Source organism: Lissotriton vulgaris, unplaced genomic scaffold (genome assembly GCF_964263255.1).
Source record: "Lissotriton vulgaris unplaced genomic scaffold, aLisVul1.2 SCAFFOLD_827, whole genome shotgun sequence".
In the NCBI taxonomy this organism is placed as follows: domain Eukaryota; kingdom Metazoa; phylum Chordata; class Amphibia; order Caudata; family Salamandridae; genus Lissotriton; species Lissotriton vulgaris.
The window spans coordinates 323,684-347,369 of NW_028247218.1; the positions used below are offsets into that span (position 1 = coordinate 323,684).

Genomic DNA, 23,686 nt, shown 5'->3' on the forward strand with positions numbered 1-23,686 from the left:
ATTTTTTATGAGTATTGATTTGTTGCTGTTTCAAGGGGGCAAGAGAATCTATCACAGAAGTGATGACCTCATTGAAAACCCTCAACTTATTGACAGTGTTCATGTGATCATTGAAAATAGGAGGCACATCACTGGACTAGGGGGAACAGAATATATGAGGGTGAATTAGTGAATATGGTGTCCAGGGTATGCCCTGCTGAATGGTTAGGGCCAGTATTGATCTTCGCAAGGCCCAAAGAGGCCATATCGGGCAGAAGATTTGCAACCTCTGTGTTCACACCATCTTCACTATAAATATTAAAGTTCCCTAGTAATACAAAGTGTTTGGGTGATAGTATGAGGCACAATTTTCAGTTTTAAATTAAAATCTTTAAGTGGCCCTGGAGGGCAATATATATATATATATATATATATATATATATAGGCCGCCTTTAAGACTCTACTGGGGGAGTCAACTCCATTTTAAATATACAGATCTCCAAATCATTATCAGAGGCTGAGTTCAAGACTGCGACTTTCAACACCTCTTCGTAAATTATGGCAATACCACCTCCCCCTTTACTTTCTCTGTCTAGTCTAAGAGTCCTGTAATTGTCAGGAAGGGCAAGGGCAATATCTGGTAATGAGGAGGGTTTAAGCCAGGTCTCCGTAAGGAATCCTAAATCTGGATAATCGGAGTTCAGCAGATGCCACAGTTCCATGGTATGCTTAGGTAAAGACCAAACATTCGCTAAAAACCCCCTCCAAGAAGGGGTCAGATTAGTGGTGTTGGGTCTCCCTTGCCTGTGAAGGGGCACATCTACCCCTGCCAGTGTATCAGAACCAGTATTGCTTCCCCCCCCCCCCAACTCTGGAGAGATGCATGTATCGTCACAGCTGTGAACATGGCAGTGTAAACAGGCACAAGGTCCTTTTCCAGTATTAGGGTATCTTTCATAGATTCACATGCCTGAATCATTCCCCGTTGTCGGGATGGGAGTCCCTGGTACATAAATAAAGTAATGTCTCATTCGACATATAGAGTAATAGGCCAAGGGCCTTACATTAGTAACATATCCATGACCTTTTGTAAAAAGGACCAAACTCTAGAGAAGAACCAATCGGCTATCACCACCCTCTGGAACCCTCCTGGAAGGAGCTCTAGTCCCTCAGATTTTCTACCGCATGTCGTGCTAAGGGAGTCTGCACGGAGCTCTGCTCAGTTTTTTCTTGTTTCTGGATTTCCAGTGATTTTTTTCTTCACCATTCCTTCTTTTGTGTGAAGTTCTCAATGTCTTCATGGCAGATACTCCTAAGAAAGGCCTTTTTAGGCCCTGTGCTTCCTGTGGTAAAAAGAGGCTTCATGCCGACGACCAACACAAAGACTGCATCTACTGTCTTTACCCGGATCACTCCTCAAAGGACAGTAAGGTATGTTGTACCTTTTCTTCAAAGACCCTTAAAGACCGGGAGGGACGCCTTTTAATTTGGCTGCAGAGAATTGAGGACAAAGACCAAGCCTTGTCTTCTGAAGACATTGAGGGCTCCTCCAAATCTTCAAGATCCTCTCAAAAAAGGCCCAGAGTTGCTTCTCCAGGACCTTTGTCGCAGCCCCCTCAGAAGAAGACGCACAGTCATCAGAGGCACACCTTAAGGCTTTACCAACAAAGGTTTCTCCTCAGGAGGTTTTACGCACCTTTCAGAAGCCTAGTTCCACCTTGTTGACTGCCTCACCGACGGTGGCTTCGACGGCGAGAAAATCCCCGTCTACAGCTGTGGGAGTGACCTCGTCGGCGACGACTGTCTCTACCTCATCGGCGTCCTCAGCATCATCCACATCGACGATGACTTCATAGTCGACGGCTGTTAAACCTGTATCGTCGACGATAAAAATTAATAAATCGTCTACGTCCAAGCCAGCGTCGACGCTACGATCGCCGACGAGCGCGTTGACGGCTGCGTCTACGAGGAGTGTTCCATCGACGTCTACCCCGTTGACGATGAGGGCTCTGCCGCCGCCTACGACAGTCGAAGAGGGCTCAGTCGACGACGACAACACCGTTGGCGATGGCTCCGTCGACGGGAGCTTCGTCAACGTTGCCTTCAATTGTGCCCATTGTTGCTTCACCGTCGACGACTACACAGACAGGCTTGTCGATGACACCAGTCAAAAGTAGAAAGTGCGTATGTCCATCTTAAAATAACAAAACACACGTTTACACCTGCCCTAACTTCTCCCAGCAGGGTCCAGCCATTACCTCCGACTCACCTTTTGGAAGAAGAGGAAGATTCAGACGATGGCAGCATGTTCGGAACTGCGACAAGTCCTTTTGAGTACCAAGAGAGTTTGGACTATGACGAGCAAGAACCAGAAGATCAGACCTACTATCCTGACGACAGCCATCCTCCCCAATCTCCCATGATTTGCCTACCTGCGTCTTTGGTTTCTGACCTCCAATTTCCGATTACTGACTACAAGCAGAGATTTCCTACTTCTGCTACGTCTCCTACTCCAGTTGTCTCTCCGCTGCCAAGGCCACAACCTCCACCTCTACCTCCACAGTCTGTGCCTGTCACACACCACCTCCACCTTCTAAGGATGATGAGGAGGATGATCAACAAGAAGAAGGAGAACTCCATGATTCCCAATCGACTCATGATGAGTGGGATGATTACGTTATCCCGTGTCCAGCGTCTCCGGTGCCTACTCAAGCTGATTCGCCTCCTGAGGATATCAGGGATTTTCATAATGTTTTGGAAAGGGCTGCACAACGTTTCCAGATCCCTATGCCTTCTCACCAGCAGGATTGTTTCCTTTATGACTTTAAGGAACCTTTTAAAAAGTCTGCAAGATCTATGCCCATTATAGTCTACATCTGGGATCAAGGTGTTAAAATAATGCACAATCCATCTTCGGTTCCCCCAGTGTTACCTCGATAAAGACAAAAAATACAGAGCTCCGGACACCGCTCCACCCTGCCTTACCGGACATCCCAAGCCTGATTCCGTCATCACTCGGGCTGCTCAGCGGAAATCTAAAATCCCTTCTGCTCCGCTGTCTGCTCCTCCAGACAAGGAAGGCAGACTTCTTGACAATATTGGGAAACGTTTTTCTTCCATGTCTGCATTGACAGTGCGTGCGTCTAATTCCTTAGCGTTATTAGGGCGCTATAACAGGCAGATGTGGGCTGACCTTGCTCCATACTTGGGGGGCCTTGCTGGACGATTCGAGGGAAGAAGCAAAGAAGATCTTACTGTAGGGCGAATGTTCGGCTTCCGAGATCGATTGTGCAATGGATATCGCCTCTACTGCTTTCCGCCAACTAGCTGGCGCTGCTGTACTATGAAGCCAAGGTTGGCTGAAGGTGACTTCTTTCTGTCCGGAAGTCCAGACAAAAATTCTGGACATGCCTAGGATACCGACATGGCTAGGGCTTTGGGTACCCTTCAATTTATAAAAAACCCTTTTCATGGCTCAAGGGGTATAGGACAATATTCCACCAGAGGAGACTACCAACAGTATCGGTCTTCCAATTCCTCCTCCAACCAACAATATCGGGCACAATACCAACAACGTCAACAACAATCTTCTTACACCAAGACCTCCTTTCGAGGAAAGGGAGGACGACAGAAGGACGCTGCTCGGCAGCAATGACTTTTCTCTACCGCTGGTCTCCATTTCCTCTCCACCCACCAAAGTAGGAGGAAGGATTTGCCATTTCTTACACAATTGGAAACAAATAACAATGGACCGTTGGGTTCTTCGACTGGTACAATTTGAACATTCGCTGGAGTTCATTCAAATTCCTCCCCAGACCCCTCCTCAACCTATGCTTCACAAAAATCTACGCTTTTTACTCCGGGAACTTTCACTCATGCTCCAGAAGGGAGCTATAGAAAAGGTTCCTCTTCGTCAACGGGGGAAGGGGTTTTACTCCTGTTTTTTCCCCGGTGCCCAAAAAGGAGAAGAAATGGAGACTATTCCTAGACTTGAGAAGTCTCAACAAGTTCTTAAAGAAGCAGTCGTTTCGCGTGGTTACCATCCAGGAAGTGCTGCAACTTCTCAATGCAAATGACTACATGGTGTCTTTGGATCTTTAAGATGCCTATTTACATATCCCTATCCACAGGAATCACAAAAAGTCTCTGAGGTTCGCCGTGGCAGGCAGACTTTACCGATTCCGAGTCCTGCCCTTCGGACTCAAGTCAGCTCCATGCATTTTTACGTAACTCCTTTCTTCAGTGGCTGCATACCTCAAGCAACAACACTATCAGGTCTTTCTCTATCTCGATGACTGGCTTGTCAAGGCACCTTCTCTAGACTGCGCGACCAGGTCTTCCAACGCCTGTCTACGGCTTTTCAGTCGCCTAGGACTCACTCTCAATCAGGACAAGTCTGTCCTCCAACCTTCTCAGTGGATATCCTTTCTGGGTGCTACTCTCGACACAACACAGAAGAAAGCTTTCCCGTCACAAGAGCGACAGAACAAACTTAATTTGGCAAACCATGTAAAATCCAAGAAGTCTCTCTCAGTACGCCACTTCAAATCCCTTCTCGGAATGATGTCATCCTGTATTCTGCTGGTTCCTTACTGTTGCCTCCACATGCTCCCTCTCCAAGAAGCTCTGTCTGCTCAATGGATTCAATCCGAAGGATCCTTCGACAATGTCCTTCGGGTGACTCCTCAGATGGTCACTGCTCTGCAGTGGTGGACTCGTCCACTGAATCTTTCTCAAGGCCTGCCCTTCTTGCTCCAAGCTTCTCCACAGATCATCACAACAGATGCGTCCCTGGAGGGTTGGGGAGCTTTCCTCCAAGAACTTCGAATCAGCGGAAAGTGGTCTCCTTCCTAACTGAAGCTTCTCATAAACCTCCTTGAGCTGCGAGCTGTCTATCTGGCTCTCCTGGCGTTCCTTCCCAGGATCAAAGGTTCTCTAGTGCTTGTCCGGACGGACAATACCAAGACAATGCACTACCTGAAAAAGCAGGGAGGTACTCGTTCACTACCACTCTCTCACGAATCTCAAAAGATCTGGAACTGGTTACTTCACCACAACATTTCCCTTCCAGCGGAATATGTTTCAGGAACAGACAATGTACTGGCTGACTCACTAAGCAGGTAAAAAACATGTCACGAATGGGAGTTGAACCAGCGGACTCTCAATGGCATATTCTCCCAATGGGGCACCCCTCTCTTGGACCTATTTGCTACCAAGCAGAGCGCCAAATGCCAAAACTTCCCAAGCTGGCATCCCCAACGGGGATCTCTAGGGAATGCATTTTCAATCGCATGGTTCAACGTCTTTGCATACGCTTTTCCACCGATTCCCCTCATTCCCAGGGTCCTCGGGAAGTTGAAGGCAGAACCCTGCAAGCTAATCCGGATAGCTCCTGCGTGGCCACGCCAGCATTGGTTCACGGAGCTCCATCTTCTCTCCCTTCAACCGCCGATCCCTTTGAAACCATTTCCCTCTCTCCTCGCAATGAAGCGGGAACAAGTCCAACATCCGGATCGAGCCTCTCTCAAATTATCGGCTTGGCTCCTGAGTTCTGAGAGTTCCATGGCCTAGACATTCCTCCGGACTGCAGGGCAGTTCTGGCTCAGGCTCAAGCCGACAGTACTAACAAAACATATTCCTTAAAACAGAAGGGGTTCTGCATCTGGTGTAAGTCGACAAAAATACTCCCTCTTTCGTCTTCGCCAGAACAAATATTGCCTTACCTTCTTCATCTGGCGACTTCAGGTCTTGCTCACGACTCTATTAAAGTTCACCTGGCAGCAATACCCGTTTCAGGCGATCTTCTGCAGGCCCTTCTCTTTGGTCTAGTAGATTGATTAAACAATTTCTTAAAGGCCTATTCAGGACTTTTCTTTCCGTAAAGTCTCTGCCGCCCACTTGGCAACTCAACACAGTTCTTGCTCAGCTTATGAAACACCCTTTTCAGCCGATACACAGAGCTGATCTTAAATATCTTTCTTGAAAGACGGCACTCCTTCTAGCCCTTACCTCTGCAAGGCGAGTAAGTGAGCTTCATGCATTTTCAGTTCAAGACCCTTTTCTTCAGTTCAAACATGACAGGGTTATACTGCAAACTAATCCTAAGTTTGTGCCCAAAGTCCCGTCAGACTTTCACCTCAATGAGCCTTTAGTCTTACGGACCTTTTTTCAAAATTCTCAAACGGCGGTAGAAAGAGCTGTACACTCTCTAGACCTTAAACGCTGCTTTAAATTCTACCTTGAAGGACAAAGTTTTTCCGCAAATCCAACAAACTCTTTGTGGCTTACAGTCGACCTAGGAAAGGTCTTCCACTTACTAAACAAAGTATCTCTCGGTGGATCTCTGGAGCTATTATTTTTTGTCACCAGCAAGCGGGTCAACCATTGCGTTCCAAGGTTCGAGCCCATTCCACTAGGGCGATTTCTACATCCATGGCACTCTTTGCAGGTGTGCGTATCACAGACATTTGCAGAGCGGCAACATGGAAGATGCTGCATACATTTATCATGTGTAGGAGTAACAGGAGGGGACCCATAAACCAGGTTGGGATGGGTATATAATGTACAAAGAAACAATTCCCAACAGGTATTATTTAAGAGACAGTTCTCGGAATGTATGCAATAAGCATTACTGGTAATGAGAAACGAGGAGTCACTTGCGTTCTTTTGAAAAACGGTATTATTCACCAAGAAAAAACAAGTAAGAGGAAAACAATTTTTGGGGATCAAACAGTTTAACAGCACTGTACAGAAGCAATCAGGTGACAACCCAGTAGCACTTGATATGTGGTGATATATACAATAGATAACTGTGAAAGTGCAAGTGCTTAAAGTGAGCAGCGTGATCGGCGCATAGTGACAATAAATAAAACAAAACAATGGTGGCTCCTATGGAGAATCAAGTTGTAGTCACTTAAAACATGATTTGTAACAGTTTAGCAGGAGCACCAAGCTTAATATGCGTCTTAAGATTATGCTGTAAGGTCGACGGCGTTTCGATCCCTCTGAGTTGGGATCATCATCAGGACGGGGTTGTCGATTGTGGGCAGTGCTGTAGGGGGCAAAGGAAGGGGAAATGAGAAGCGCGCAGCTGATGGGCGCAGGGGTAACATAATTAAGTGACTAACAGGCTAGTGGTGGAAAAGGCTAAGGGTGGGGTGGACGTGGAGGGTGGCGGGAGGTATCTGCGCAATTACAATGCATGCGTGGGGGCAATCACCAATTATAAGCATGTGTTAATAACTTCAGGGTGAGCCAGGGATGGTGTTGCTAGTAATATCGGCGGATAAAGGGGGAGTGAGCAGGGTGAATTACGCAAGCTGCTAAGGGGGTAGAACACTTACAGCGTCAGCCCGGCGGGAAACTCGTGGGCTGGGTGGCTGAATAGAGTAGGCTCCGAGATAGATATCTGCGGGGGAGCAAGGTATTATTAATACAGTAAAGTGGAAGAGGCGGGGGCAAGGCCGTCTGGTGGTGGCCCAGATCATGAAGAAAATTACTAAAGTAAATTACCTCGTTGTCCAGGAGAACGAATCAGGACAGCGTGGATGGAGTGGGGCGCCTGTTGAAAAATTGAAATAGCGAGAGTCAAGGGCCGGTGATGGCGAGAAAAGCCATCTGAAACTTAAAAACAAGCCGAGTCGTGGGGGGACGAGGCTAGGACGTACCTGTATTAATCAGGGCAGTGTCGAGCGACGGGGGCTCTGTTCTGTAAATTTCGGAAGGCAATGAATGCCTTTGCCCCCTACAGCACTGCCCACAATCGACAACCCCGTCCTGATGATGATCCCAACTCAGAGGGATCGAAACGCCGTCGACCTTACAGCATAATCTTAAGACGCATATTAAGCTTGGTGCTCCTGCTAAACTGTTACAAATCATGTTTTAAGTGACTACAACTTGATTCTCCATAGGAGCCACCATTGTTTTGTTTTATTTATTGTCACTATGCGCCGATCACGCTGCTCACTTTAAGCACTTGCACTTTCACAGTTATCTATTGTATATATCACCACATATCAAGTGCTACTGGGTTGTCACCTGATTGCTTCTGTACAGTGCTGTTAAACTGTTTGATCCCCCAAAAATTGTTTTCCTCTTACTTTTTTCTTGGTGAATAATACCGTTTTTCAAAAGAACGCAAGTGACTCCTTGTTTCTCATTACCAGTAATGCTTATTGCATACATTCCGAGAACTGTCTCTTAAATAATACCTGTTGGGAATTGCATACATTTATCAAGCATTACTGCCTGGATACGGAACTCATAAAGGATGCTGCAGTGGGACAGGCGGTGCTACGTCATCTTTTTCAATAGGGGTGAGCCTTCTTTTCATCCCACCATCCTTGCTTTTATACACACATTTCTTTATTGTGTTCTTTAATGGTTTCTTTGATTGCAGTTTGGTACTTTCTATGTTTCACATTGATATTGTATTGTAATTGCATTTACGTAGCTCTTACTACCCCTGACGAGGCGTCAAATCGCTTTTTCGGCGGGTAGCACGCTACTCCGGGACCCATAGAGGAAAAGTGTTGAATTGGTATAGTGAAACATGCAAATACATTTTAAGTGGTGGCTAGGTTAGTCAGTTATTTGGATTTGGAATGATAGCAGAAGGATAGAGGAGGAAAAAAAGGTTTGTATTTATATAGTTCTTGTTACCCCTGATGAGGTGTTGAAACATGCTATTCAGGAAGCCCATAAAGGATTAGTGGCGAATTAATATGGTGAAATATGAAAGTAATTTCAGTGGTGGATATTAGTCAGTTATTTGGAGTGAGAAGGATAGCGGAGGGATAAAAGGGGAAGAAAGGTTTGCATTCATATAACACTTGTTACCCCTGATGGATGTTGAAGCGCCTTTCTGGCGAGTAGCACACCACTCCGGAACTCATAAAGGATTAGTGTTGAAAATTAGTATAGTAAAATATGAAGTCATTTGAGTAGTGGATATGTTATTCAGTTATTTGGGTATAGAAGTGTAGGTGGCAGGATAGTGAAGGGAAAGAGGTTTGTATTTATATAGCGCTTGCTACCCCTGATGGGGTTTTGAAGCGCAAGTAGCACACTACTCTGGAACCCAACAGGATTAGTGTTGAATTAGTATGGTGAAACATGAGAGTAATTTTAGTGGTGGAAATGTTAGTCAGTTATTTGGATTGAGAAGGGTTGGGGAGGGAAGAGTTTAGAAAGGTTTGTTTAGGGGGATCAGTATAGTGAAAGAGGTGTAAGATAATGCAAGGAGGGGTAGAGTAGGAGAGAGTCTAGAAAGGGTTATTTAGGCTGAGAAATAGGGAATTGCATTGGAAATTAGAAGAAAGCGATAAATATATAGATCCATAAGTACATTGAAAGTATATAGATGCATAATTGAGGTATGTATATTGGGCAGCATTTCTGGCCCTGGCCAGTCTCGAACAGGCTCAAACAGGCAGCTGCCCCTTGTCCTCTCCGCCCTTAGCTGAGACGCCCAGCATTTTATAGTCCTAGTAATCAGGTGATCCCGTCAGCTAATGGGAACCCTATCCATATCCAATCACAACACTAGCATTAAAAATCTAGAACCAATAGGAGCCCAGGACCTTACAGCCAATCTTAACCCTACTCCAAGCACCCAATCAGTTGAAAACCCTAAATCTCTACGTACAATTGTGGCCCTAGCCCTACCAGTAGTCCTACCCCAAGTCCAAGCAACTAATGGCACAGGAAACCCTTGTCCCTACTTCCAATAGAAAGCCTAACCCTACTCTTATTCCCACAAACAGTCCAGCAACCAATCACACCAGAAGCCCTAATCGCTACTTCCAATTAAGTCTACCCCTAGCCGTCCCACTCTAGTCCCAACAACCAATAACACAGGAAACCCTAGTCCCTACTTCCAATAGAAATCCTAACCCTAGCCCCAACCCTACATTGTTTGAATCACAGACCCAGAAACCAATCAGAACACTGAAATACCCAACCAATATGGACACTAACCCTAATCCAATAGAAACATCATATACAACCAGCAATCAGTGTACACATGTACCAAACAATATCGGACAATATAAGGTCCCAGCGACCTCAGACAAGGTTTGCTGGTCAGGGAGTTGGAAGCTGCTTTTCCTGTTAAGAATCTTCTAGGAGACAGTCAGTCTCAAACCACACTTTGGACTTCTGCAGGTAAATGCCTCACTAACTTGAAATCTAACAATACTGTTTGAATAAAACTTTACTCCCTCTACTGGCTAAAAAACGATGTGCACAGTCCCTAGTAAACACAGTTTAAACAGCTCACAGAAGCACCCTCTGATGTAGAATATCCCTGTTGCAGGGGGGCTGGTTTCACTGGCTTGTGAACACAAAATGGTGGCTGGGGTGCACAGTTTTAACATACAGGTCTTAGCACAGAGCAAAGGAGAAATTTGGAGGTAAAACTGAAAGTCATCAGCAATGAGAGGGAATAACTACAGGGTTTGGACTGAAAATCCCACAATTCAACAAGTTAAATGGAAGCACTCATGGGCAGGAAAACACACATGTTTAAAACACAAAACAGGTGATAAAATATCCAATCCCAGGCAGATTAAAACTGCAATTTTAAAACTGTAACAACCACAGGAAAAGACCGAAATCACAGAAAGGGAAATCGTTTTTTTTGTAAACTTTTGTTTTGGGGAAGTGACAGCACTAGTCTGCCCTCTTACCACTTCCTGGACTCTGCTCACTGCAATCTGGGGCACAGGGAGGCTGCAACTCACAAGATGGAGGAGAATGATTTGGGGTGCACCCAGCAGGGCCTTAAGGGGCCTGGGCTGGTGAGAGGGGACGGCTCAGAGTTGCCTGGTAGTTGAATTGCCAATCCCCAGTCCTGGGTCTGCTGGCCTGGGGGGGAGTGGGGGGGCTGGGGAGCTGCTTTTCCTGTTCAGAATCTTCTAGGAGACAGACAGGCTCAATCCACACTTTGGACTTCTGCAGGTAAAGGTCTCACTAACTTGAAATCTAACAATTCTGTTTGAATAAAACTTTACTCCCTCTATTGTGAACACAAAATGGTGGCTGGGGGTGCACTGTTTTAACATACAGGTCTTAGCACAGAGCAAAGGAGATATTTGGCGGGAAAACAAAGTCATCAGCATTAAGAGGGGGAAAACTACAGAGTTTAGACTGTAAATCCCACAATTCAACACGCTAAATGGAAGCAATCATGGGCAGGAAAAAACACAAGTTTAAAACACAAAACAGGTGATAAATTATCCAATCACAGGCAGGTTAAAACTACAATTTTTAAACTAACAACCACAGGCAAAGACCGAAATCACAGAAAGGGAACATCGTTTTTTGTAAAACTTTTGTTTTCGGGAAGAGACAGCACTAGTCTGCCTCCTTTCCACGTCCTGGACTCTGCTCACTGTAATCTGGGGCACAGGGAGAATTTGTATATGCTGTACCATCCGAAATGTGCTTATCATTGCTTACTACTCTGATTCAGGCATGTGAATCTATGAAAGATACCCTAATACTGGATGAGAAATGTGTTACTTACCTGTAACTGCAGTTATCCAGTATTGGTATCGTTCATAGATTCACATGCAACCCACCCTCCTTCCCTGGAAGGGCTCACGATCTCTCAGTGATACAACTACTTAGCACTGTCTTGCGAAAACCTGAGGGACTAGACCTCCTTCCAGGAGGGTTCCAGAGGGTGGAGATAGCTGATTGGTTCTTCTCTAGAGTTTGGTCCTTTTTACAAAAGGGCATGGATATGTTACTAATGTAAGGCCCTTGGACTATTACTCCATATGTCTGAGACATTACTTTATTTATGTACCGGGGACTTCCATCCCGTTGACGGGGAATGATTCAGGCATGTGAATCTATAAAAGATACCAATACTGGGTAACTGCAGTTACAGGTAAGTAACGTATTTCTTCGAGGTTGGCAAGAGTGGATTTTATAGGACATAGTGTAATACATTGTTTGACCTGAAAAAGTTGGGAGGCCGTGTAACAGTGCCTGGGGTTATTTGGGGCAAAATGAGCAGGTGTCCTGGGTCCTGGGGACGTCCGGGCACGGATGGGCTAGGACGTGCTATGCCTTACGCGTGCCTACGGCGCCCCTGCGGAGTGCCCACTGCGCGGGTGCGGTGCTTGTCGGCGTCGTCAGCTGCTTAAATGTGAGAGGCCGGGGATAGTAGTGAAACAACTGGAGTGTCACCTCCCCAAAATGGCCGACGTAGAATGGCCACAGGTGGAAGTGAACTAAAAGACTATCCGTCCTCCCTCCACTCAAACAGCCGGAAATGGTGCAGTGGAACGGGGAGGAGCGGGCTAAGGCATACAAGTAAGTGGCACAATATAGCTCCAGTAAGTACCAAAGTTAAAATCCAATACACGTGCTAGTTAAAATACACTACACATAGTAGTAAAAAAAAACACCACACCTCCTAGTGGGCGGTTAGACCTCCTTATGCCTAAAAACAAATGTGCAAAGGCTGTGTTGTGCAAATCGTAACGGGAGGTCCCCAACGTCAGAAGTCTGTCCCCAAGGAATACACAAGCACGAGCACCTTATCTATCTAGTACACATGTGCATGAACCCATAAGTAGTGCGTTAGAATTACAGTACTGATACAAAGGATTAAGTGGTTAAACAGATGAATCCCAAGAATGTAACATTAAGGTTAGAGCTAGTAAGCACTGAAAACCAACCTAGTAGTAAATATGATTAGGTTAAAAAAAAATCATAGAACTGTGGAATTCAATATGGTAGATAGTGGCCAGGGATCGGAAATGTCGAGATGCTAGGAGACGGCCCCGGAACTGAATGCAATAATAAAGTAGTATGTGTTTACTATATACAATAGAGAACACCTGTGTGTGAAAATTACATGTGTATAACACAAAACCCAAGTGGTAAAGAAACCCGAAAATCGAGTGAAGGACAGGGAGCTTTTTATCAAGTTAAGTCCTGAGAATGAAGTAGTGGCCTCGAACCGCAGTGGCACGCCAAGTAGACAAGTATACCTGGGCGAATACCCTAAAGAAAAATAACATATGTCACAACTTAAGTCTTCGCATCAACATATTGCTGGAATAGTCAAACTTTGAATTGTCAGCTTATATTATGTAACCTGCCTCTGCGGTTATCTCAAAATAATATCAATTGTCCGTAGTTGAGGAGCCCAATTTTAAATCCGAGTCTCCTGTCAATGATCTGATTGGTCGAACAAGAAACAAGTATCAAGCCCCACTTAAACATACAACAGAAATAAAGACTACAAGAGCACCATTAGAGGTGTAGACAGTTGCTGAGTAAGTTAACAAAATTTGTCTTCAAACAAAACAATTCAAACACTGTGCTTCTATGTTTACAACCAAACCAATAGCGCTTAAGAGAACACATTGCTATTATAAACCGGTGAAACAGAAGATATTAAACTCTACGATGAACACCCACTTTGAAAGTGTACGCTATTATTGTGCAAGCAGTTATTCCAGTATAACAATTTACATCAAGTTCTCGATAACTCTGGTAATGTTTTTCACCCAATCACATATATCCAGTGAATTTTCAGTCAATTCAGCAGTTCATATAAGAACCCCCCCAAAAAGTAGCCATGTGAAACTGAATTGGCAACCTATCAGGATGAACAAATATATATATATATATATTCACTGAAAAAACCATAGGTTTCACACCGGTTATAGTTAGGAATTAGCATTTAAAAAACCTATTAAATTCACTGAAAAAACCATAGGTTTCACACCAGTTATAGTTAGCTGGAAATTTTACTGATATAAAACCATTGAAATTCCCACGTTATAGTTAGTCGGACTCACTATAACTTGCGCGTGCAATGCACTGCTGATGACATCACATATTACATCACTCATGACATGGTCAGTGACATCACTCATGACATCACTGATGACACCATCCAGTGAATATGTGTCTTTCTGAAAAATAAATATTAGTGAGTTATGTTTAAATATTTAAATACATATATTAGTGTTTCACTTTGTGTATAAGTGGCTACATGTGTTGATAAGTAGCTACATGCGTATGTATATGGGTTATTTGATATTTTTAGTAGTATCAGTATGAGTGTCTATATGGTTTGGTGGAGGTATTACTTAGCACATAGATGCATGAGTGACTGACTCTTTGTTTGTATGTGTTTTGAAGACAGCATATGTACAGGACTGTATGGGTGGATGAGTGTCTATATGTGTTTGTTAGTGAGTGAATGACTGTCTCACTAGTGTCTTTATCAGTAACTACATATGTTTTAATCTAGTATATATGAATATTGATGTATATAAGTGAGTATATGTGAGAGTAAGAGATTGTAAGATTTCCTGTTTAAATAAGTATGTGTTTCTATAAGTGATTGTTTAAGAGAATAAATATGTGTAATTTTCAGTAGAAGTAAGGTGGAAGTGTGTGTATAACTCTATATTCAAATAAATGGTTGTTCAATAGTTTATTTGCACGTGTGAATATGTGTGTGAGTAACTTTTGGATGAATGTCGGTGTGTAACAGGATGTATAGGTGTATCTCTTCATATGATGAGTGAGTATATGTATGAGTGACTATATAGAACTGTTGGTGAATGAGTGGATGTGTATATAGATAGTGGAAGTACAGAATTGCTTGTTGTAACTGATATAGGTATGTCCATTTTTTAAAAATTTCAGTTTCTATTTTTGAATATGTGTCTCAAGGGTTACTTTACACTGAGAGGAGGTCTGTGACTGTGTCCTAAGGATGGTGTCATCAGTGATGTCATGAGTGATGTCACTGACCATGTCATGAGTGATGTAATATGTGATGTCATCAGCAGTGCATTGCACACGCAAGTTATAGTGAGTCCGACTAACTATAACGTGGTAATTTCAATGGTTTTATATCAGTAAAATTTCCAGCTAACTATAACTGGTGTGAAACCTATGGTTTTTTCAGTGAATTTAATAGGTTTTTTAAATGCTAATTCCTAACTATAACCGGTGTGAAACCTATGGTTTTTTCAGTGAATTTCATAGGTTTTTTAAATGCTAATTCCTAACTATAACTGGTGTGAAACCTATGGTTTTTTCAGTGAATTTCATAGGTTTTTTTAATGCTAATTCCTAACTTTTTATACAGACTCATACCTATGTGTTTTTTAGTGAATTGCTAAAGTATGTTTTTGTAAAAATGAACACTATAATGTATATTGAGATAATATTTTTAATTTAAAATATTTTTTTTTTATATTTCACTCTGGTGCGCTTTCGGTGCGCGCACCGGTGCGCGTACCGTCAGCGCACTAACAAAAAAAAGAAAAAAAAAATAATGAAGGAGGGACTGTGTAATAGATAGTAAGACAGATAAAAAGTGTAAAAGGAAGTAACTGAGAAAAGAAAAATTAATAAGGGAGCAAAAGAAAGAAGAAATAGGAAGAAGACTAAAGCAGAGGTTAAGGGAGAATGTAAATGGATGTTGAAAGTAAAAAGAAGGACAGTTAAGTATGAGAATGACAGGTAGTGACGGAATCAGAGGAAAAGAATAGCAGTGATTGAGGGAAAGTAAATATCAGTGAATATAAGTAAAGAGGGGTGAAAGAGGGTACATGTAAGTGAATAAGGGAAACACATGGGGAGTAATAGAGAGAAAGAAGAGAGAGACTAAAAGAAAGACAAAAGGAAGAACTAACTGAACTACAGTACAATGAGTGTGAAAGAAAAAAAAATGGAGAAAGAGGGTTAGGAAACTAAAGCAGTGGTACTAAGAGAATATGAAAAAGATAAAAAGTGGTGGAAGGAACAGAGGAAATGCAGATAGTTCCTATTAGATTAAGAAGTTGTGAATGAAGTGCAGTAAAGAAACAGCGATGAAAAAAGAGTGTAAATTAGTAAAGAGAGGTAAATAAGGGTGAAAAAGAAAATGAGTGTATAACAATGTGAACACAATATAAATTACACAATGCAAGCTACACAATAACTTCTACAATATGTTACATTATTTATTTTTGCTGTTCTCAGAATATATTGAATTCCACTTAAATTAGTGAGTTCAAAGTTCATCATATAACAGCGGGAAAAAAAAACACAATCTAAAAGATTGTGTTTAAAAAAACCCATTCAAACATACATCTCATATATGTACACTAATCTTTGATTCACTTACTTTTCCATGAGGCCAAATAGAAGATAGTGAAGGTCCTTTTGGTGGAAAAAAAGTCTGCTGTTCCTTATAAGTTCCATTTCATCGACTTCCTATGAAAAAAGATCTAAAAACATCATACCATACACAATCCTCACGGCCAATTTGTGTCTGATATATCGGTATTTTTTACTTTGAGAGCCACTTAAAGTATCTACATGAGATAAATAATTTAAAAAATTATATTAACTAACTAACTAACTAACTTTTATTAACTATTCCCGTCTTCAAAGGCCAATTCCCTTTACTAAAACTTTGGTTTTAAAAACACTAGATAAGAATTTGTAGAGTCATAAGGCAAACGTTGTTTATAAGTTAAATGAGAATCATTGCAGTAACTCCATCCATTTTCAGATTTTAAGTAGCATGTATAATGTCCTGAGGTGGTCGAAGATCCATCATGATAAATAATAGCTTCAGTTGTAAAGGTCCTTCCAGAAATTGATAACTGAGAAGCCACAAAATTTTTGATAGAAGTTGTCAATTTAGTTCCATCAGGTCTACATCGTTGGAAAACTAAAATGATATACTGCCCATACCTTTGTATAAATAATGTGGACAGCATTGTACAGTTACATTGGGTACACACCATATTATGATCTGCTGCTTTAACTAGATTTTTAAAAGACACTGATTTACAGTCTGGTAAAGTCAAATATATAAATCTTTCAGTGTCTATTCTAGTAGTACTTGATAAACTACAATTGTGGCAGTCATGCTGCCATTGATAAGAAAGACTGAAAAGATTATCTACATCTACACCTTCATCTTCCAAAACACCAAACATATACATTAAAAATTCCTGACAATCCTGCTGAATGTTCTGTGAAAATTTATCTTGACCAGAACACAAATCTAAAACATTTCGAATTTCTGTTACACTTTCTATTTGTGGTGTACCACTGCTACATTTCTGAAACACAGAATTCAATAAACCACACAATCTTTGATCCCGATTTTCAACAATCTGTTCTTGTAAACTTTTAAGAAAAAAAACAACATTAACCACTACATTAGCATAGCAGTTGACACCAGAACTATTTTCAAACTGAAATCCAACAACATTTTCTCCACAATTCTTTTTCTTCCTGTTTTCAATTACAGTTTTCTCTACTTTTTGTCTTTTTGCAACTACCTCACTACAATTATCCTCATTTCTTCTTTTTCGGCCTACCACACGTTTTTCAAACAGAGGATATTGAGGCAAATGTGGAGCATACTCTCTTCTTAACCTATTGTATTCTTTAACACAATCTAGATCTGCACAAATCTTTGTCTCATCACACGCAATCAAGTTACAATCCTGATAAAGTTCTGACTCGAGATAATGCCACATATGCCATACCCTCTTTAAACACAGATCTTCCAATGTTCACCAAAGCACTATCTACACTTAAACCTTGAGATTTATGAATTGTCACCGCATACGCCAAACAAACAGGAAACTGTTTTTGGCGAACATATAAGTCTTTTACAAGTAAAAATCTAGCAGAACAACGACTTATTTGTTGTACTTGTTCAATGCCATCAAATTTTATTTTTATAAATTCAATTCCATCTCTATTTCTGTAATTCACAAAATCAACAACATAACCCATTGCTCCATTTACCAGACCGCTTTCAACATTTAAATTCCTTCTCAAAATGATACGACAATTTAAACACACATTCAAAGTCTTTTCAAAACCAGCTGTTTTTGAAATACTTTTCTCCAATGAATGCAATTTAGTTTTCAAATTTTCTGACAAAACAATTGTTGCACCCATATGCTCTATTTTATCTATTGCTTCCAGTTTCACAATCTCTTAATTTTCTAAGTCTAAAATTTTTTGGTTGAAGATGGAACATTCTTGCAGAGTTGGCATCAAACATATCCCAGATTTCTTCTCAGTCATTTTTTTAAAAATATTCTCTGGAAGAATGTTTTCATTTGGATACAAATTTGAAATTAATCGACTATGCAAAGCTTTTTTCCCTTTCTCAGTCATTTTTCCAATTCTTACATCTTGTAGAATATTTTTATAATCTTCATCCTTGGCCTGTCGCATATTTTGAAGCAGTTCAGCATATTTAAAATTTAGCCATATATTAACATTTCCAATGCTTCCAAGGGACTTCCTGGTATCTTCATGCGTGAGCATTTTAAACACTGGTTGTCCTTTTACTGGAGTCAACTGCAATAGATCTCCAAAAACAATAATGTGTTTTCCTCCAAATAACACATCATAGTCTGTTTTAAGAATTTCTTGCATTCTCAAATGCACAAAAGCAAGCATTAGATTTGAGACCATGCTTACTTCATCTATGATAAGAAGTTTCATTTTCTTCAAGACTCTTGAAACTTCAGAACACGCATCTCCAGATAGCTTGTTGTAATGCAATTTATTATCATGTTCAACTGGCAGCATCAATAAACGATGTAGAGTAATCCCTTTAATGTTATGTGCTGCCAGACCAGTTACAACACAAGACAGTGGTGAATCAGTCCTTTTCTGCAGATAACTTGCAACGGCTTTAATTAGAAAACTTTTTCCTGTCCCCGCTTCTCCACTTACGTACAATCGGACAGGGTCAAATAATATACATGAGCACTCTTTTTTCTCATGTCTGAATCCATGTTCAATCTGCTCTGTGACTTCATCATATATCTTTTTCTGCTCAATGTTTAGTTGCTTTACCAAATCTTCTAAGTTAACTCCATCCTCTTGAGCTTGTTCCATAGCTCTTTCCACCTCATCCATGGCAGTGGCAGCTTCATTTTGGATAATTGGTCCTCCTAGTGGATCCTGGCTCAATGAAGTAGAACTCTGACTATCTTGAGAACTGTTTCTAGCTATCTCTTCAGCAATTGTAGTTTCTTGCTCCATTTCTTCATTCAACATTTGCAGATAATTTAGAAAAATAGGACATTCTATGGTATCCTTAGTTGCATTAAAAGAGTCTTCATAACAGACAAAATCTCCAAGTAGTTCCTCTTCTGTACGCCATGGCTTAAAGAGTTGCAAAAGAGCTAAATAGTAAAATTCTCTTTTGTCTGGAACTTCACAACTCAATTTTCGATGATTAATCAAATGGCCTTTTTTCTGCTTCACTAGACATCCTTCATAGCCAATGAGTGCATATTTTCCATTATTGATATCTTCTGTGATGTTCCTCTTATAACTGTAGTTTTGAAGAACTTCATACAAACATGTGTTCTCAAGGTGAGTACTTCTATTTGGATAGTATGTATCCAACATATTAGTCTTCAAAATATCTGTACTGTTTGGTTCTTTTTCCGCCAAATATTCAATTTCTTGTACAGATTTCAAAACTCGGTTTCGTGTTACAGCAAGACCAAGACTCACCCAAATGATTGTTCTTGATTTGGCATAGAGACTTGCTGATGATAACCGATCAGAACATTCATATGCTCCAATTTCTCGATGCGACAACATCTTCAGACTGAAACTGTATAATTTCTTGCTTAGACTCTTTTCATGTGAAATGTCCTCCCACATTTCCTTCAGTTCTGTCTTTTCTTTTTTGGTGATGTAAGATGTCACATATCGAGCCACAGCAATAGAGTTGTCAGCAACGAACTGAATATCCATGTTAGCATTCCACATGGACAAAATCACTGGGTTGTAATCGTTGATGTACTTAGATTCTTCATTTCTTTTCAAATTATATGTATTTTTGGGAGATTTCCTCGTCACAGTATGTCGTAGAGATGACATCAAATTATTTACTCTTCCCTTAGAAATCACTGGTCGAGGAAATGCAAAACGACATTTCGTGTAGTACTTTTCCTTGTTTTTAAATTTTCGACGACAGTACTTTCCACAACGATGAGATTGAAAACGTAAAACTTGTTGCCTTAAATTGTTTTCTTCAGTAGATTTTGGAACAGCACATGTTGAATACTCTTCAATGAAACTCATCACTGTTTCATCTGAATCTGATCCAAATTTGGGTGCATCTTTAATCCACAACAACATATGTATATGAGGAGCACCTCTCGCTTGATATTCCTTCCTCCAAAAGAAATCCAAAACCTCTCCAAGGGGAGGATTTTTTTTGTTGGTAATAAAAGACATCATAGCTTCAAATCTATGATTAAAATATCTGCAAACATTCACTGGATCTAAAGAACACAGTTCTCCTGGTGTTTTCAATTCTATATTTGGTATGTTTTCATTTGCCTCTCGTAGAAATTGAAGTAAATCGTCCCATGCATACTCAGCACAGCTAAGAGTGAGGAACCATGTAGGAGTTCCTAAGTTTCTTAGCATACATTTCAATTCTCCATGACGACGAAACCAATACTCGTTGGTTCCACGTTGACATGCCATGAGATTGATTAGCTGAGATTCCAAAATACTGTCTTGCAGATTAACTTTCTCCATAAAGTCCCTTGCACAAACATTCTGCAAATGAGGTCCACTTTTTAATATATGATTAACTGCATAAGAAAGCCCAGACAAATCACTTTCAAATAGTAGATGAAATAAATATGGAATGCATTGACGAAACCTTGGATCTTCTGCATATAATCTTAGAGTCCGGTATTCAGCTGCAGGAATTTGAACTGGTCGATCATCATATCGTCCACCACAACCTGTTGGAAATAATTGTGGAAAACAACGAGCTTCCAAACTTTCTTCCCATACACTAATGGGACTTCCTTTTGCTGCTTTCATTTGAAACAAGTCAATTGCATTTCCCATTACTTCTTTGGAATGCAAAGGATGAACAGTATAATGTTCATATATTTCTTCAGTTCTAGACACATCAACTTTTTCAATTTGACCAACTGAAGAATCACTATCTTCTTCTATAGCTGTTTCCTCTGCTCCAACACTTACATCTTTGTAGTACTCATTGTTTTTGACCAAATACAACGTTGCCTTCTTGACTTTTTTAACATCCACTAAATCTTGCCAAATTTTCTTACTCTTTGTTGGAACCCCATTAACTAGAATAACTAAAGGATCTTCTTCTACTCTTTCTACACCAATTGTATTAATATTTTTCTTTACATCTAGAGGCAAATAAACAACTCTTCCCTTTAATCCTCTCAGTAAATCTGATGGAGGCAATTTCCCTGTCTTAGGCTCCATGCGTACAATAGCCTGAAAAGGATGGACACATTGAATCAAAATAGATTCATAAGTATTTAGATCCATCAATTCAGAAGGAATATCTATCAACTGAAGATTATTATAAACTGCTCTAGCAGGCATTCTATTTTCATTTAATTTTTTCAAACAATAATTACAAATACGCTGATCCAAACTCAAATCAAAAGAATTCTCCACCAACAAATAACTTACAAAATCCTCCCATTGACTATTATTTTCCAATTCACTTTTTGCATATAAATCAACTAACCTGGTCTGAATTTTATAATGAGTCCGTCGACAACACACACAAGTTAAATTAGGCCTCTCACTTGATTTCACCTTAAACTTGATAATTTCCTCATCAAACTTTTCAATACTTGAAATTTGTCCATTATCTTCTGCATTACCATCCATTACTATATCTATTTCTACACTGTCGTCTTTGTTCCCAAAATAACAAAACTCAATTTCTTTACAAATAGTCTTCACATCCACTTCAGATCCATGCAAAAGAGCACTATTTAACTGTTTAAGCTTAAGTGCAGGACTTTTTGCATAATACAACTTCCTCACTAATTTCCTTACGTTATTATGATGCACTGCTAACATCCTAAAATGATGAAAAACACTCCGACAAACTTTTCTAGAAAGACAAGCTAGTGAATGCCCTTGCAAACCTGTGCTTTCTCTCACTCTGCAAGGATCTAACTCTTGCAGGATCTTCATTTTTTGTTTGAGACTTTTTTTACTATATGTACGTAAGAAATTTCGAAGCAAATCGATTGATTCCTGTCGCACACTACAAATACTACTGCATTTCCATGTGTACACTGGACCCTTAGTACGTCTCCCTAAAACTTCATCAGCTAACACCTCTTCTGCATCTCTAGATACAAGTTTCTCTTTTTCCATCACACAACTATCTTTCACCTCATATGCACGACCACTGGTGTCAACTGCATGCACCAAATCATTTTCCTGAAAGTAACTCTCCTCATTGAAAAAAGGCTCAGAACTTGAACTATGCATCCATTCACCAGAAAATACTTCACAAAAATTACTCCGATTAATAATTCTTTTCCATCTACTGTTCGATTTGAAAACATCAATTGCCTTATTAAGTATCCTAATTCTATTGATTATTAAAATAAATAATTTTTTCTTAACTTCAAAAGCCTGATCAACAATCTTTTCTACACTTTTCTTTTTCTTGTAAAAAGCAGCTTTTAGTTTACTTTTCTTATCATTTTTTAGTAAATTTAAAACTACCCTATTGCGAAACATTCGCCTACGAATGTCCCTAAAAACATTTACCCTTCTATTGCTATCCATTCTCTTCTCTCCTGCTCCAATGGAAACATTTTTTGTGGGCTTCTCTTTCCTTTTTAGATTTGTTGACTTTTTCTATATATTCACATTAGCAATATCATTTTTTTTTCTACGACATATGTTGCGAAGAAAAGACTTAATTGGCTTACCAGAAGCTTTTCTGGTGTTTTTTGAAGTACTTGTTGAAGAGGATTCCATAAATTCTGTTGTTGATGTTCTCCTTTTCCGTATGTTATTTTTGATATTTCTTTGCTTTGAAGGCATTTTTGCTTCCTTTTCAGAAGTTGATTTGAATCTGTTGTTCTGTTAAAAAAACACATGAAAGACCACTATTAGCAAACAACAAAGTAATGTTAAAAAGCAAACAATATATACAATAAATTGCAACATATTTAAGTTTATACAATAGCAACTCATGGCTTTATTTATAAAGGCCTTGCGCCACCAGTGCGTCACTTTTTACCCATGTTTAAAGTAATGCACCAGCTGCACATGGCAATCATAAATAATGGCCAAATGCAAATACCAATCATTTGCACCCACAAATCGATTTTTGAATAACATGTAAGAAACACTGCGTAGAACCTAAGTACAACCACTCAATATCATCAAACAAAGTCAGGGTCTGATTTATAAAGGCCTTGCGCCACCAGTGCGTCACTTATTACCCATGTTTAAAGTCATGCATCAGCTGCACATGGCAATCATAAATAAGCGCCAAATGCAAATACCAATCAATTGCACCCAAAAATCAATTTTTGAATAACATGTAAGAAACACTGCGCAGAACCTAAATACAACCACTCAATATCATCAAACAAAGTCAGGGCCTCATTTATAAAGGCCTTGCGCCACCAGTGCATCACTTATTACCCATGTTTAAAGTGATGCATCAGCTGCACATGGCATTCATAAATAAGGGCCAAATGCAAATACCAATCAATTGCACCCAAAAATCGATTTTTGAATAACATGTAAGAAACACTGCGCAGAACCTATGTGCAACCACTCAATATCATCAAACAAAGTCAGGGTCTGATTTATAAAGGCCTTGCGCCACCAGTGCATCACTTATTACCCA

General features: G+C 40.5%; 1 pseudogene; it reads left to right on the top strand.

The window, feature by feature from the left end:
* The first annotated feature begins 1,342 nt into the window (after positions 1–1,342).
* LOC147665216 (large ribosomal subunit protein eL19 pseudogene) overlaps positions 1,343–23,686 on the top strand; it is a 62,111-nt pseudogene continuing 39,767 nt past the window's right edge.